The sequence below is a fragment of the Miniopterus natalensis genome, chromosome 4, assembly GCF_054644295.1.
Source record: "Miniopterus natalensis isolate mMinNat1 chromosome 4, mMinNat1.hap1, whole genome shotgun sequence".
In the NCBI taxonomy this organism is placed as follows: Eukaryota; Metazoa; Chordata; class Mammalia; order Chiroptera; family Miniopteridae; genus Miniopterus; species Miniopterus natalensis.
The window spans coordinates 93861693-93878141 of NC_142084.1; the positions used below are offsets into that span (position 1 = coordinate 93861693).

The following is a 16449-nucleotide window of genomic DNA, read 5'->3' on the forward strand; positions in this document are numbered from 1 at the left end:
GGAAACACCATCACTATGATATTTTCCAATTTCACTGGATTTGGAAAATGATAGCTTTCTAATGCTTCCAGTTTTATTTTGCCAAATTATCTCCATTATAGTCTGGTTTCAAATGTAAATGCTTTAACATGGTCGTTAACCAGCAAATAAGTCTCCTGCAATCAATAGGAAATGTCACTCTTGATGAAATAGGATGTGACGGCAGCCATGGAAGAGGTTTTTTCCTGGCTGTCATTTTTTGCCAATATTCAAATGAAACTGTGTGAACTTTATTTGTGGTGCTGTCTCAGTTAACCAGTTCTTTTCCTGCTGGAGAGGGGTGTAATTAAGATTGTGTGTAACTAGGCAAAGGGCTGTAGGCCTATAACTATTTGGTATGACCCTGGAATTGTTATATGTTGGTGATACAGTAAATAGAAGAAGGTAACTCACATTTATTGAGAACTTTCTATGTACAAGGTACAAGAGCAATTAAGACTCATAAGACATAATTTCACTCCTGAAAAAGTATCCTGTCAGGCAGGACAGAGAGACAAGTAACCAACCATGATGACAGAGTGACAGGACTTTGTAGAGAAGTCTCCTTTTTCAGACCCACATACAACCCTGAAATGTGGATATCATCACCCCCATTTTACAGATGAATACATTGAGGCTCAAAGAGATCAACTGGAAAGTAGAATGTGAGCTACTACGGTCTGTTTGGCTTCAAAGCCCAAGTCCTTACCCCTTATGCCATTGGTTCTCAAGGGACTAGCTGGTGAGGGTAAGATCTCAGATTCACCTAGAGTGCCTCTTCAAAATACCATATACATTCTACTAGGATTGGGCGTACCTCTCCTCCCCACTCCCTACCTACCCAATTGCAGTATCCACTGGTACTGTTGAGAGTGTGTCATAGCCCTCAGGTGTTTTGCAACCACAGGTGTTTTGAGAACCACAGACTCAGAGTATGTAGCAAGTAGAGAAAATAAATACCCATGGATTGGCCAGGGATAAGACCAACCCCCACCCCACGATGGGAAGCAACAAGTTTACTACCAACTCCCTCCTGTCAGCATTCAGCCATGGTCACAATATTGTCCTATAAGCTTTGGCAGAACTTTTAAGTTGGTGGGAAATTTTAGCAAAAAATCAATAGGCTGTGGTCCTAGACAAGCACCGTCAGACAGTGCAGAGCAAGTAACATGGTTGTACAGGAGACAGTCAGGTTTGTCTTTACTCAGAATTACCATGCACTTGTTGGTTTAAGTAATTTCTCTGTGTTAATAATACTTGGTAATCCTTTCCTTTATAGTGTATGACTAAGGAGCGATATATCTTTATTAACAGTGGAATACATTCTATTTATTTGGAATGTAGGCTTTCAGATAGCATTTTAAATATTAATGACTGATATCTAATAGTCAGCATAAATATGATTTGCATTAGCACGAGGTTATATCATCTTGAGTGCCTCTGATGTCAACTGTTGGGCATAGTAATATCTGACATCATCTCCTTAGGTCACTGACAACTTTGACCTCTATTCGTATGCACGGTTTCTGTCGTCTCAAAAGCTCTTTTGAATTGATTTGAAATTTTGACTCTTCCCTTTATGAGGCAGTAAAATTGATAATTATTCAGATGGGAGCTGAGCGCTGAGTGAAAAATCAATTCCACCCGCTCTCTGCTGCGTATAAAATTACTTCTGAGTCGGCTGGACTGAACGGATGGCCGGAGTAAAAGCAGCAGGCAGGAGGAGTGGGAAGAATTAGCTGGACAGAGCTAATAGCCTGAAGGGATGGACTTGGAAAAGAGGGAGCTGGCCAGTTGGGGGTTATTATGAACAAGGGCGGGTCCCATTGATCACCTGTTTACATCAGCTTTCTGAGAGCAGCAGAAACCAAGATTCAGCCTCTTACCAGAGGGAGTTTGTATTAGATTATTCTCATTTTCACACTCAGATGAAAAGTGAGCCATTGATTATTCATTGGTTGCCCATTAAATGCTGATTTTATAGATGATTTGCCTGTCACAGAAAGCAATGAACAAGGCTGCTGCTTCATAACTCGAGGCTTCAGTTTCCAAGACATCTGTGTCCGTTAAGTAATGCCTGACCCTATTAAAAGGAATGGTTTACAGATTGCTTAACAGTGCTGAAAAACTAGACCCTAATGACTAATTGTGCTTGGAGTTTAGAGAGGGTTTGTCAGCTCTTTAAACTAAACTGATGCAATGATACTGCAATTATTTACTAGTTTGAATTGTTTTCCCCCCAACCTGGATCTATATGACTGGAAGCGTAATTGCATGAGGAGTGTCAATTCCAAATTGCAGAAGTTATCTCCTGAAGCTTCCAGAGCAAATGAGGCAGGAACCCACTTAAAGGGTTTTCCAGCATCGTAATAGGCCCTCCATTTGTAGGCACCAGCCTGGGAAAGACATTTTAAGTGCCTTTCACCTTAAATGTGTTTATTTTGACCTGCTATGTGGCTTTAGATCTTCAATGGTTTTAAAAACATTCTCCAAATAAGCTATCTATCATGTTTTGCAAACAAATCTAACTTTGCAAGTATTAAATGTAGGCTATTTGAAGATGCATTATAATTAAGTGGCTCTATTTCAACTAAAAATTATGTCTAACCAGCATTGTTTTGACTTAACAATTGAGAAAAACCCAGTTTACATATATTAAGGGGGGGAAAATGCCCATACGCTTTTATGTCATTAGAAAGATAAAACGAAATTTTAAGAACAGGCCAATAGTAACAGTGAGTAGGCACTGATCTGCTATGGTAATTTAGAAGATCAAACTTCTTTGTGAAATGTTTTCAGTTTTATCACTGGTCATGTTAAGTGTTTGTATCCATAACCCATAGATCAGCATTTATTTAGTTATCTCACAGGGTGAAAGATATGCCCAAATTAGGTAAATGAGGGAGTAAATTTTATAGAATTACAGGGGCATTTCAGAGATGTGACTAATTCCTTTTCAGATTATAGAAATAGGGCACTGAGCCTGGATGCTTCTCTAAGTCAGAACTTCAGCTAAAACTAATTGCTTCTGAAAAAGTAGCGCCCTCCACAGTAGAACAAGAACATTGTGATCCTCATTGTTACTGATTAGATTATGCAGTCAACTTATTAACAAGGTATTTTTAGCAGTTGTATTCCCTAATATCTAAATACGTTGAATGGAAGAAATAGAACATTTAGGTTTGAATTTTTCTCACCCTCATCTGTTTAACTATTTGGCTCAAGTACCCAAACCCCAAAATGTTCTAATGACGATCTCTCTCCCTCCTCCCACCTTTCTTTTTGCGCTAACCTGGCATTTAACTACAGATTGTGAAGAGCTGCCAGGAGCTATAAGAATCATCCTTCTGTAGGGACATAAACTGAAAGAACATTCGCCCTTTCCTCAATCAGTCAGTCAATCAATGAGAATTGCTTTTGTATAGTGCTCTTCATGACATACATCCCAAAGTGAATTACAGCAAAAGGGAAATCAGCTGCGCTTTTTTCATTTCTGTGTTTAGATTGAAGCGATATTGCTCAACATTTTGACATGCCATACAAGACATCTTTCATACTTAAGATTCCATTCCGCAATAGTAAGCAGGGGAAAATGCACTCGCAGAGTTAACTGATGTGGAGATGGAGAGTTTGGCCTGTAGAACCTTAGCAAGACTCGCACAGTGGGAAACACTTAAGCAGATGAAATATATTCATGTCTCTTAGCCTCTTAAAAAATAATTAGCCACATTTTCTAATGTTATTAAAGAACCCTAAATAGAAAGCGTGTCCTCCACATGACCCGTTAGCTCAGACTGGTTGATTTGCAACTTTATTATAAAAAATATGGCAGTAGATTGATATCAGAAACACACTGAAAGGCCATTCACGGGAGAATCAGAGGATAACATAGATTGAAAAGGTTTAGAGGAAGCCAGGGATGGGTCGTTAGATAGTGAAAGTGGAAAGTAGGAACACATGTCCTGATAAAGTTGTTTTATGCAAATGCTGCTGTAAGCTTGGTCTTCACAGCAATCTATGTATGTACTATGTGTTTATTTCTAGGAAAAAAATAATCATGGCAAAATGTAAGTGCTTACTATGTGCAGGCACTACTTAAGCTCTTTATGTATACATTTAATCTGATTTTGTCATCACAGTATCTCTGTGATATGATCTCCATTTTATAGATACAGAAACTGAGGCACAAAGAGGTTAAGTAACTTTCCCAAGGTCACATAGTCAATAATGGAAAAACTAAAAGTTTTGCCCAGACCTGTTTAACTCCAGAATTCACATGGCTAACCACAAAGATATAGTTGGTGGGTGACTAACCTGAAATAGTATGTAAATTTTAAGCACTTCCAATGAGGCAAGCTGTGCTTCCAGTGAGTCCCACCGGGGCCATCCTTAAGGTAAAGTGATTTAGAGCAGTCACCCTATACCTCAGCTTCGTGCTGCAGCCGGGACGAAACAGATGGGCAGTGACCCAAAGAGGCACCGGGCGAGGGAGACGAAGGTTGCTTTGCCAGCTGGTACAGAAGAGCCCTGTGGCTCCCGCCACCACTGAGGCAGAGCTAACAGCTTCTTCTCATGCTACACCCACAGCCAGTCATTCATTCTATAGCCAGACACTGAGGGTGTAAAATTTGGTAAGACGTGTCTCCTCGAGAGGGTCAGAGTCTGCTAGTATAATGTCTCATGTTCTTTTGTGACCTTCCTTTAGTGCCTGTGAGGCAGCTAGCTCCTGAGGTTTCCTCTAACCTGTTTTTTCTAGGATGAAATCAGTATGACAGCTGGGAAATGAAGGTGGGGAAGCAACAAGTGTTGTGCATCCATCCCCCACACCCAGCACATCCCTGGGCTACATCCTGTTGTTCACCACTGATTCATCAATAGAGAATGCCATTTTTTATCTCTTTCTGGTTGTAAACAGCTTCTCTTTTCTAAAGGAGGCTTCTACTACTGAGTACCATTAACTCCATCACAGGTCATTCTTAAGGTCCTCTCACATTGGCAAGCCTGAAGCTGACACCTGGGTTCCTTTGAGCTTCCCTCTTCCTCTCCTTTCCATTCTACAAGCTAAGGTGCCTTTAGAGCAAAGCAGAAAACTTGAATGAAGTAGCCTGGGGAAAAAAATCTGAGTCAAGTACATGTCCCTGTCTAAAGGGGGCAGCGTCCACACAGCTCCAGCTAATTGCTTCCCTGTAAGAAAGTAAGACTCAGTGTTACCTGATATATTGAGATTTCCCCCCCAAAGAGAAGCCAGAAATCCAGATTTTAAAATATAGGCCACTATTTGAAAATTAAAAAAATAAATAAAAGTACTCTGCAGGTCAACACTGTATGTCTGGTTACCAGTTCTCCACCTCTGTGTTAACATAGAGAATTTCAGAACTATAAGACCTCCCAAAGCATGGGCCCTTGTATTTCTCACACCATCTCATGTGGCACTGCTACTATATTTTTAATTCTCCCTGATGTTTTAACAATTTTTGAAGCACACTTTTTGATTAGTTGTTTAAAAAGGATGCCATTATTTTGCATACAAAGGGGATGCAATAAACAGGCAATGAAACTCAGTGAACACCTCTCAAAAATTTTATTTTCAAAATAGTGAAATTTGAGGCAAAAATAAACTTCAGTTTGGTCGAGTGTGTGTGTGTGTGTGTGTGTGTGTGTGTGTGTGTGCGCGCGCGCAATAAACAGGCAATGAAACTCAGTGAACACCTCTCAAAAATTTTATTTTCAAAATAGTGAAATTTGAGGCAAAAATAAACTTCAGTTTGGTCGAGTGTGTGTGTGTGTGTGTGTGTGTGTACACACAGTCTAACCAGGATCAAATCAGAATCTAAAATAGTGAAATTTGAGGCAAAAATAAACTTCAGTTTGGTCGAGTGTGTGTGTGTGTGTGTGTGTGTGTGTGTGTGTGTGTGTGTGTGTGTGTGTGTGTACAGTCTAACCAGGATCAAATCAGAATCTCTAAAAGAACCAGGGCTGCACAAAAGTATCTAGGTAACACCCAGGTAATAAAAGCCTAAAACGGAGTAAAACTCTTAAGAATGATGACTGTGTGACCACCACCACTATAAGTCAGTTTATAAAATTAAAGTTTATGATTTTAAAAATAGAAAATTTTTTTCATTTAAATGGCATCTTATCCATGATATTATAAATTGTCTATCCATCTTTAGAAGGAGGATTTTAATCCAAGTCTTTTATTATATACCATGTCTTTGCCATTTTTATTTCATTTTTGTTACAGAATTATTTGTTAAATGACTATTCCAACTTTAACCAAAAAAAATGGTATTTTAAAACAAAATAAAAACAATTAAAATAGAAACTTATTCTTGATTAATAAATCATCAAATTAATGTTATAACCGTAATACCTATCTTTGCAGAATATTTTGTTTTCCCCAAAGATCATCACTATTTTAATACTTGTCCCAGCACCTAGCAGAGCCTGGCACCTTATGATAGTCAATGAGTGTCTGCAAAACAAGCCAAAAAAGTTAGATTTCAGAAGTATAGTCTGTAGGCAGTGACTTTAGGTATCAAACCTAGCATGGTCATAGACTGCTTACTACATAATAAACTAAATGGTAATGCTAAGATCAGATCATTATATTACTATATACCATACAATAACCCTGCTGAAATTCCACACGAAGATTTCATTCTAAACATTGGTAAAGAAAGAAAGAAATACTTCAAATATAATTCCAAATGGTTAACAGAACAGAGAGATGTTTTTTCCTTCACTAGGGCATGTGTTTTTCTACCTCTAAGCACAGTTTAAAGATGTAATCCATTGATAGCATAACTTGCTTTATTAATTGAAAGGGATGGAATCCACCAGATGTAGCCCAAACCAGCAGAGAGTTGGGTGACTAAGCAACAGCAAAGACACCATATTGAGTGAGCCAGAATTCAGTCTCCAAGCCATTCATTTCAACCAGTGACAATACATTTAAACTCCTGTGCCTCAGCAGTGATTGATGGTTTAATATCATATATAATTTTTTTAATGAAGGCAAACCATTTAAATATGTTACCATTTGCACTGGCATTCTCCTATGTACATAACTGCATTTAATCATTATGGGGGTTGTTTTTATACTTGTGTAATTTGTATCCAAGAAATAACTGTCAGAGCCATCTCAGGCTGTTGCTGGAAATGGTACAGTGCGCTTCACACTTGAATAGATTCGTTCTTTGCTGCACGTAATTAAGAGTGTTGGTGCTTTCGCTGCCGCCACATAGGAATTCCATGTTTACAGTTCCGAGAATGAAAAATCAGCCACGGTGTGCTGCTCTGGTTCCCATTTTCTGGGGCTATGGTATTTAAGCACCTTAGTTCTATACCAGTGTATGAATTGAAGAGTTTGATTTTAAGACTTTTAATATTAAAATACATAATAAAATTTTATTATCTAATTACAAGAGGGTTTAGCCTCTTATTAAAGTTGCTAAATCAGACCTAGATTAGCATCATAATGGCACAGTTTGACATGGAATACTCAAAAGTCAAGTTCGAAGGAAGGGATGGGTTTTTTTGTTGTTTGGGGGATTTTCTCCTACACCCACCCCTCACACAAAATAACCAGGATGAAATGCATGTATGGAAAGAAACAAGGAGCAATTTGGGACGCTGGAGAAGGAGAGGAGATGTCAGCCCAGGATGGTACCCTTAGGCAAGGCAGCTGGTATATGTAGCCTTTTGTTTATCTGCTACTGGTTTATGTAGCCTTTAGGCCGGCACCAGAAACAATCACTCCTACAGGGTCAGCTGCTGGTCAGAAGCAAAGTAAGAAAAGATTTTGCCTTCAAATGTGCAGCCATAATTTCTGTACAGCTGGCACCTGCTACTGGTGCACAGCGTGAAGGTGAAAGGTCAAAGAGGCAGTTGTTCAAAACTCAAGAATGGCTTAAAGGGACTTGTAGATTAATCTGCTTTATTAACTTCTGTATATTAGATAACTATTGCTGTGAATGACAGTACATCTTTTTGAATAAGTCGCATCTCTTTCTCTTTTAAATTAGCTTTTGAGTAATGAATATTAAATAGAAAGCATTTCAGGAGTAATTAAATGAAAACAGAATGATGTCATTTTACAATTATATTTGTATGTTTATAGAATAGGGGAATTATAATTTTTTCCAAGGAGCAAAAAAAGAGCCCACTCTTCATAAAAGAAGAATTTGAAATAAATCACATGTCCATTAGCCTTTGTGTTTAATATAAAAAAATATGATGTAGTTTGTGACTTAGCATGAAATCACTGGGTGCCAGTGGCTTGCTATGGCATTCCCAGGGGCTCCTAGTGTTTTCTTTATGAATTAAAGGGACTCCAGTCTGTCGTCATTCTTTTATCTACTGTTTAGCACAGTCAGTTTTGCTGTTAGTCTGCAGCAAGTGCTCTCAGAATAGCAAAGGAACTATAAAAAGTGAACAGTGGTCATACCTTTTCCTTCACACGCAGACAGACAGCTTTTCCTAAGGAAAACACAGAGTTGTACAGGCTTCGCCCCTGAGTAATCAGCCATGCTTTATAACACTCCCCCAAATGGCAAGTGGTAAGCAAGATGGGCTTTAGCCTCTTCATTAATAGTGGGGGGTGTAATCAGCTAGCACTGTAAATTAAGGGTTAAAAGAGTTCATTAAATGTACCCTTTTCTAAACCTTCTGCAAGGAAAGCGTCTAATCCATAGATTAAATACCGACACCAGCTCTGGGAAAATGTTTAACAATTTGTTCAAAGGGACAGTTTTGTCTCCTGACTCCCAGTGATTTTTGTTTTTAAAGACTTCTCAGAAAAAGAAGGCACTGCAGATGACATCTGCCTGTTTATGCTGACACAGTGCGGAAAGCAGCGTTTGTCCATACTCCACAATTGGAAGTCCTCTGGGGTCTCATTTGCACGCCCAAGTTTTAACACCAATGCAGTCTCTCTAAGTAGCGTTTCTGTGACATGTGAAGGTAACACCTGACATCATCTGTGAGTCAGTCCAGGGCTCACCAGAAGGATCTTGAACTTGCATGGGAATCACAGAGTGGCTGACTTTGTTAACCAGAACACACTGGGTTAGGAGTGCTTCCTTACATACCACTTCAGAGTGGCGGGGCCTTCATATTGCCTCGAAAATCAAGACCTTTCCTCCATCCTGTAACAGAGGCCTTATTTTCTGCTAGGTTACTAGGACCTAAGAAGTCACTATGGAAGGGCAACCTGAGACTCAAACTGAGAATTACGATGTTGATTGATGGTGATGAAAAAGAAGTACAGATAATTATCATATGCTAGGCTTGTGTGCCTAGTGTTTTACACATACACACATACATATTTCTATTTAAGTCTCACTACTCAGTGAGGCAGGTATTATTATCTCCATTATATAATCAAAATACAGTAATTGCAGCTCTAAGAAGTTAGGTAACTCACCCAATGTCATACAGCTAATGAGTAACAGAACCTGTGCTCTTAACCATGCTACAGTACTAATTTTAAATGGACTAGAAACAAGATTGGGTGGATGGAGGGTAGGCAGTGGGCCACACACAACATTCACTTATTCATAAATCCTTGATTAACCTGAGGACTCCTTTTTTTGAGAACTGATTGGACAAGAGGTAAATGCTTGACCCAAGCTGCCTCAATTAGTCTTCCCTGGATTTAGAAGTTAATATTTAAAGTGTTGGTCTGACTCTAGTCTTCACCTGAATTGAAGACTTAAAAAAAGAGCCATGGGCAGCTGTTCCCTGCCACATGCTCAGAGAAGTAGCCAGTCTACAGCGAGAGGAAAAAGCAGCAGACCTGCTGAGAATCTTGATGACAGACCAGGAACCTCCAGGGAGAGACTGAGAGAGGTTCTGTCAGCTTCTTGTCCCTGGCTCTAAGCCCTTGAGAGACCTGGCTGCTCTGCCTGGTCCTCAAGTCAACTCTTTCAGGCCTAAGTTTTGTCTGTGGCGGTTGTTGTCCTCACAGCCAGGAGTCCTGATTCAGGGAAGTTGTGAGAACAAAATGAACTGATGATGTAGATTCACCCAACACAGAGAAGGCATTCAATAAGCATGTCAAGTTTGCCTAATCCTCTGAAAAACAGTGCAGGTACCAGTCACACTTTATGTGCCTCTGTCTGTCCATATCTCTGCTGTTCGTGTGTATAAATGTGAGAAGTACCCTTCCCAGGAAATCCCAAGCCCAAGACTTCATCTCACAAGGTGACTTGGTTTTGAGATCACAGCCAGGTTACTTAAATCTTCCTAATAGTAACAGCCCCATCCATGGTTCTGCCTTTCTCTGGATTCTTTCTGTGACAAGCATTGTCAAGGTCACAAACACTCGCTATACTGGGTGGGGGCATGGTGGGGTGTGGGTTTGATTCTTGGCCCCAAACTGACTTTTCCACACTTACCCTTCCCGCACACTCAGGCATCACCATGCAATGGCAAGAATGGAAATGAGCTCCATAATGCTTTCCACTTTCATAAAGTCTTCATACCTACTGTCTCTTCTGAATCTCTATTCTAATGGGTCGATAGGACCCATTTTTTAACTTGGGAATGTAGGTACATCAATGCATTTAATCTAGTATTACTGGTATGGGAAAAGCATGCAGAGGTTCCAAGAGGCAAAATAACATGCCCACAGTCATACCAGTAAATAGTGCCTAGACTAGAACACAGGGTTTCTTATCCCTAGATCTTACGGTTTTCACCACACCAAGGCTTCCCAGGGCCTTAACCTTTCCCCCCTTCCTGGCATTTCTTATCCAGTCATCCCTGTCCGAGGGAGGCAGAGGGTAAACTACAGGGTTCCTCCTGTCACCTTTTCTCCAAGTGGCATTGTAAATGGTACAAGAAGCTCTGTGAGTTGCTTGAAGAATGGGACATATAAAGTGAGGGTTGGCTTAATGATGCATGATTTAGTCATTTTACAATTACTGGTTTTACACATACTTTAAGGGTAACTTAGGTGAAATTTTCCCAAAGTATATTGTGCTGGGGCTGTGAATTCAGTGTTTGTGTTCATTTCTATCTTAACTCTGGGAAGGTTGCGCCAACAGCAGCAGCCTTGGGGCAGCTGTGAGCTTACACAGTAGTTAGGGAAGGCTTTTCACTGATGGCGGTCTGGGCACTGCATGAACATGGTGCAGGCTCCCGAATCCTCTGACCTGTGCATTCGTTCTCCTTTGTGTACTTTGCAGCCCGGAGGAGCTCTTACGTGTTCCTCTGTCTCCCTTGCCCTGCTTAGGAAGATACAGACTCGGGGCTTTCAGTCTGAGAAAGTTCAGCCTCCTCTCAAAGTTGCTCAGTTGCAGAGTCTCTGTGTTTGTTGCGGACTTTCTACTTTATACCGAGCAGACAGACAGGCTTGCAGCACACATGCCCGGCTTGGAATACCAGCTGTGTGCTTCCTCCCTGTGTCCTTGGAATGGTCACTTCACCTCTTTGAGGGTAACAGCACCTCAGCCTGGCAAGTTCTTCACTTTGCTTGAACTGGTCCCCAGGCAACTGAACTACTCCCTCCTGTGGTCTCAAGCCCAGACTCCCCAAGACGTTTGCCAAGACTCACTGCCTTCGAGCTCTCCTATTCCATCACCCCTCAGCTACCCTGTAACCTGGAACATGGGTGCCATGGACAACAGCATCCACGTGCACACTCAGTTGAGGTCACATGAAGAAAGAACAAAATGAACTGCTGGAAAATACAGCGAAGGAAAGCGCGGGACCTGAAGAGAAATCACTTAGGCCCCAAAGAGCCCCACCAGGAAGCGAACCCTAAGCAGGAGCTGTGTTAGTGCCCGTACTCACTGCATCTCATTTAGATAGGACAGAGGAGGTCCTCTTGGGGGAACTAACGTGGCAATTAGAGTTCAGTGCATTTAGGGATGATTTCTCTGAGACCCTAAGATGAGAAGGCAACAACCGGATGGGTAGGCAATGAGAGATTAATAAATACTGAGGCTACTGTGCTCCATAAGGCCACAGGGACCACATTTTATTGGGCTCTATACTGGTGTCTGACATAGTAGGAGCTCAGCACGTGTGTTGCATGTGTACACCTAGCGCATAATAAGAGCTAAGAATAGAATATTGACTTGAAATGGGAGCAGGACCCCTCGCCCACCCCTGCGCTGGCCTGGCCCACTTCATGGGAGCCTGCCCTGTGAGGGAGAACCCCCACCCCATGCAAATGCTGTCCTCTCAGCCCACCGAGGGAGCTAGCCCTCCCCCCAGCCCTGTCTTGCCCCAGCCCCCTGCATTGCAGAGAGGCTGCAAACAAATTGACAGGAACCTGGAGGAGAGTCACTCCAGTGATTTAGGAGAATGGAAGGGCTGGCTTATGGGGCCAGATTAAAGAAGCTAAATATGTATAGCCTGCCTAAGTGACAACTAAATGGGGCATTTGATAAGTCTATAAATACTTGGAAGATGTAAATGCCAAGGAGGAAAGGGAATTACTTAGCATGGCACAATGGAGTATTGGCATAATGGGATAATATTAAGAAAGGGGAAATGAAGGTTGAACATCAATAAAACACTTCCTGACGAAGAGAACTGTTCCTGACAGGGGACACTATTAAGTTATGTGCTGTGGGCCAAGGAAAGTAATGGCAGTGCCATTTCCCAGGGTACTGGCAACCAAGCCAGCAAGGTAGGCGCCCAGCTGCATTCTGACTGGGGCACAGTTGCCCAGCAGGTAACCTGGCTGTGGCTTCCCAGCCCTAGAACAAGAAAAAGGTGCATCTTCTCGGAAGAAGTCAGCTGGCCCAGGCTTCCGAAAGGCTCTGACCTCTGGAGAATTGCTGTGCAGGTGATCCAGCTTGCCCACCACTGCCAGGAGTCCTTCAGCATAAATGGGAGCCATTTCCTGCAGGAGAAAGTCCATGTTCTAGCGCAATCGGGCCCTCGCCAAGATCTAGCCCTTGTCTGCCTCATCAGCCACAGCACTCCCCACACTCCCTCCTCGGCCCCCCAGGACTGCCTGTTATCCCCCAAACACTTCTCCAAACCTCTGCGCCTGCTGGCCCTTCCCACCTGACTGCCTGTCAGCCTTTGCTTATTCTCTGCAAAAGCTTCCGCTGTTCCTGCCCACCTGCCACCGCTAGGCACGGTCAGCCAGCTTCCTCCCACCTCTCCAAGCCTCCCGTGCCGGCAGTGGTTGTGGGACTTGCTATCCTGTGTCATCATTGTTTACCTACTGTGCATTTCCTCCCCTGCTTGACTGTGCGCTCGAGGGGGACTGGGGCTGTGCTTTGTATAGCTGTACGCCCCCAGGGTCTGACCCCGAGCTGGCACAAAGTAGGTGGTCAGTACATGTCTGAGTACATGGAGGAATGAGGTTTGGTTCCCAGCACTTTCAGTCACTGTCATTTCTTAGGATCCCGATGTAATTATTAGGGCAAAAGAGCTTCCAAATCCCAGTAACGTCACTGAATCATCTCCCCTGCCTCCTGGCCAGTACTCACTGTGCCATTTAGACAACTATAAATAAAACCCTCAAACCTGAAAGGCAGTGCGCCGTCCTCGGTGGGTTAGATGTAAACTCTAGACTCATCTTCAATGGAAAATGCTTCTGAGGGCCCCATGAATTTTCCACAAGCATACTTTTTCTCCCCATACAAAATCATTCTGAACATAATGAATGAAATAATCCTCCCCTGGTGGTTATGAAGGTTTTTATGTCCATCTAACCAAGTCCCCTCATGAAATCGGGGCAGATGTGGTGATAGAGGAGAGGTGATGGGAGCTTGATCCCCTACTGGAGGGATAGTATATTTACCATGAAATACAATATTCATGGCTCTGCTTTGACGACTGCATGCAATGCTCTCGTGCCGTTATGCCGTATGTTCTGTTGTGAAATACGATATTCATTGGAAATGTTGTGATGGCTGTTCAATAAAGGAGCATGCTGTTTCCCACGCCCTTCCCTGAGTGTGAATGGCCTCAGCTAGAGTTTACTTTATCACTGAATATTTAATGTCAGCATGTGCTTGTAGTCAGCTCTATCGAGCATATACATGCACTCTGGTTGGGGTTCATTCACTGCTCCTTGTCCCCTGAATTCATTGTTGGACTGTTGGTCTGCTGGACAGCAGCCCCCTCTCCACCACTGGGATACTGCTGGGGCAGCCTCGCACCCAGCCCCTTCTCCATCAAGAGGCAGCCTTGAACTTGAGGCCATGTTCTTGAAGCTCAGGATTTATTTGCAGCTTCAGTGTCAGGTTCTGTTTCTTGGAAAGACTTTATTGACCTTGGAAAGGAAATAGGGTATGCAGTCAAGAATTCTGCTCATTTCTCTATGTCTGCTACCACAGCCTAGCCAAGGCCCTCATTTCTCCACTGGACTTTTGCAGTGGGAGCTAACCATGCTCTCTGCCTCCACCTACCCATCATTGCCATTCTCCAGTTCCCCATCACTTACTGTTCTAAATCAAAAACCTCATCAATATTCAAAAATCCTCTGAAGGCTCCCATTTATGTACTGGCCCAAACCCATTTCTGCATTTAGCATGACCTGAAAGGCCTTTTATAACCTGGACTCAGCCCAGTCTTCTCCTCACCCTCAGCTCTACTTCTTTCTACTCAAAAGAAGGTCTCTCTCAAAAGCTTCCTATGTGAGCTAATTGCTCCTCTCATGCCAGGCCCTGCCTCCTGCCTTTCTTTTTTTATTTCCTATTCGTAATAGATCCTTCTTCCCCGATGATGCTCTTGGCATCTGTTAAGATTCAAGCTAAAGATCACCGATCCTATGAAGATAGGCTGTCTTTTTAGACAGAATCATAGCACGTGTGCCTTTGTTAGTCTCCCTTGAGCTCGAACACCTGTTGGCTAATTCAGGCACCCCCAGAGGCTAGTATAGGCCAGTCATTCACACAGGACCATGGACTGGAAAGAACAGTGTCACCTGAATAGAAGTGAGTGGAAAATGGCTTTGGAGTTGAAAGCTGTTCCTCTCCTTCCATTTTCCCACCATTGCTACCCAAGGGGAATAGAGATGATGTTTTCGACAAGTGATGCTTAATTTTCACATCAAACTGAAAAGTGTTCTGTTTGATGCTGGCAAGACAGGAGTGAGAACGACTTTCCCAGCTGAGTGGCAGACCCTGCAGCCTTCCGCCAGTGCCTGGTTGCATTGGAACGCAGCGAACTGCTTTATGAGATCTGCAGCCACTTGAAATATGATTTACTTCTCGTAAAAAGTTTCCAGTGGATAATGAAGATTCAAGAATGAGCCTCACAGTGTAGTGTAGTCCATTTTGTTGCTGTTGCTCTCCAGTACATCTCTGCCATCGAAATGAATTATTTATGATAATTTATTTCAGCGATGGCAAATAAAACTGTTTTCATTGTGATGCACGCTGTAACATTCAGAACAGACACGTTGCGTGCAGTCCTCTCAATTAATTAATCCTGAAGTTTCGTTCCAACTTTATCTTCTTTCTTATAAGCGAGGACACTGGCGGGTAATTCTTTCCCCAATAAACGATGATTCAGATGAATGTTTTACGAACTCGGGGTAATGTTGGTGATGGAGGAAATGGGAACAGCAGCAAACCTAGGTTGTGTATTTCCTTGGGTTTTACACTGGGTGGAAGGGTGTTGAAATGTTCCAGGTCATTTATCACTTGGACAAAAAGCATCCCTTAACTTCCTACAGGGCCGGGTGGCAGAGGGGGTGCCATTAGTTTAGATCGACATGCAATGTAATGTATGAGCAAAGCCAGCTGACGTAGCCAGTCCTGCAGTACCTTTATTGCCAAGAAGCCTTTTCTTTTTTTTGAGCAAAGCTTGCACTATGCAAAGGCCAGGTAGGCAGGGCTCCCAAATGAGTTTCTGTGGGAGATGGGTTCACCCGTAATTGATTGTGATCTTATTTCTTTAAAAAAGAGGCCCGCCTCCCCTTGCATTTTATTGGATTTTTTCATTTAAAGTGCTAAATACTTCTATTATGAGGCTACAAAAGCATATAAGAATTTGCAAGTATGCTTAATATGTGCAGATAATTAAAGGACTTCATGGAACTTGGATGGTGAGACTTAGTTAATCCAGGCAGGGAAGTGAGTGTTTATTCGGCCATTCCTTTCATTCTTCATCCCATCCCACTAGCACCACATCGTAGACTGCAGGCAGAGAGAGCAGTTGGTTCCTTTCCCCTAAGGATGACTAGTATCTAACTTGAGGAGAATCACATTTCAGTGTCGGCTGCACATGGGGCCTCAGGAACAGCACATGGTAGTGACAGCCACCCCCTACTTCCAAGCACTGAAATTCCAGAAGCTTTCCCTCCCTCGGCAGCAGGCAGATTCTCCCGGACCCTGGACCCTCCTCTCTGACTGGCCTTCTGAATGGCCATTTGCTGTGCCCAAAGATTCCTGAGACTCAGAGCAATTCTGGAGTGTTTGGTGCATTCATTAGTGGTTGTTCCTCAAAACCTCA

The 16449-nt window shown here is 42.5% G+C and overlaps 1 protein-coding gene across 2 annotated transcripts in view; it reads left to right on the forward strand.

Annotated features, from left to right (window-relative positions):
• The window catches only part of RANBP17 (RAN binding protein 17), a 219085-nt gene that overhangs the window by 193999 nt on the left and 8637 nt on the right, over positions 1–16449 (forward strand). The window lies entirely within an intron of this gene.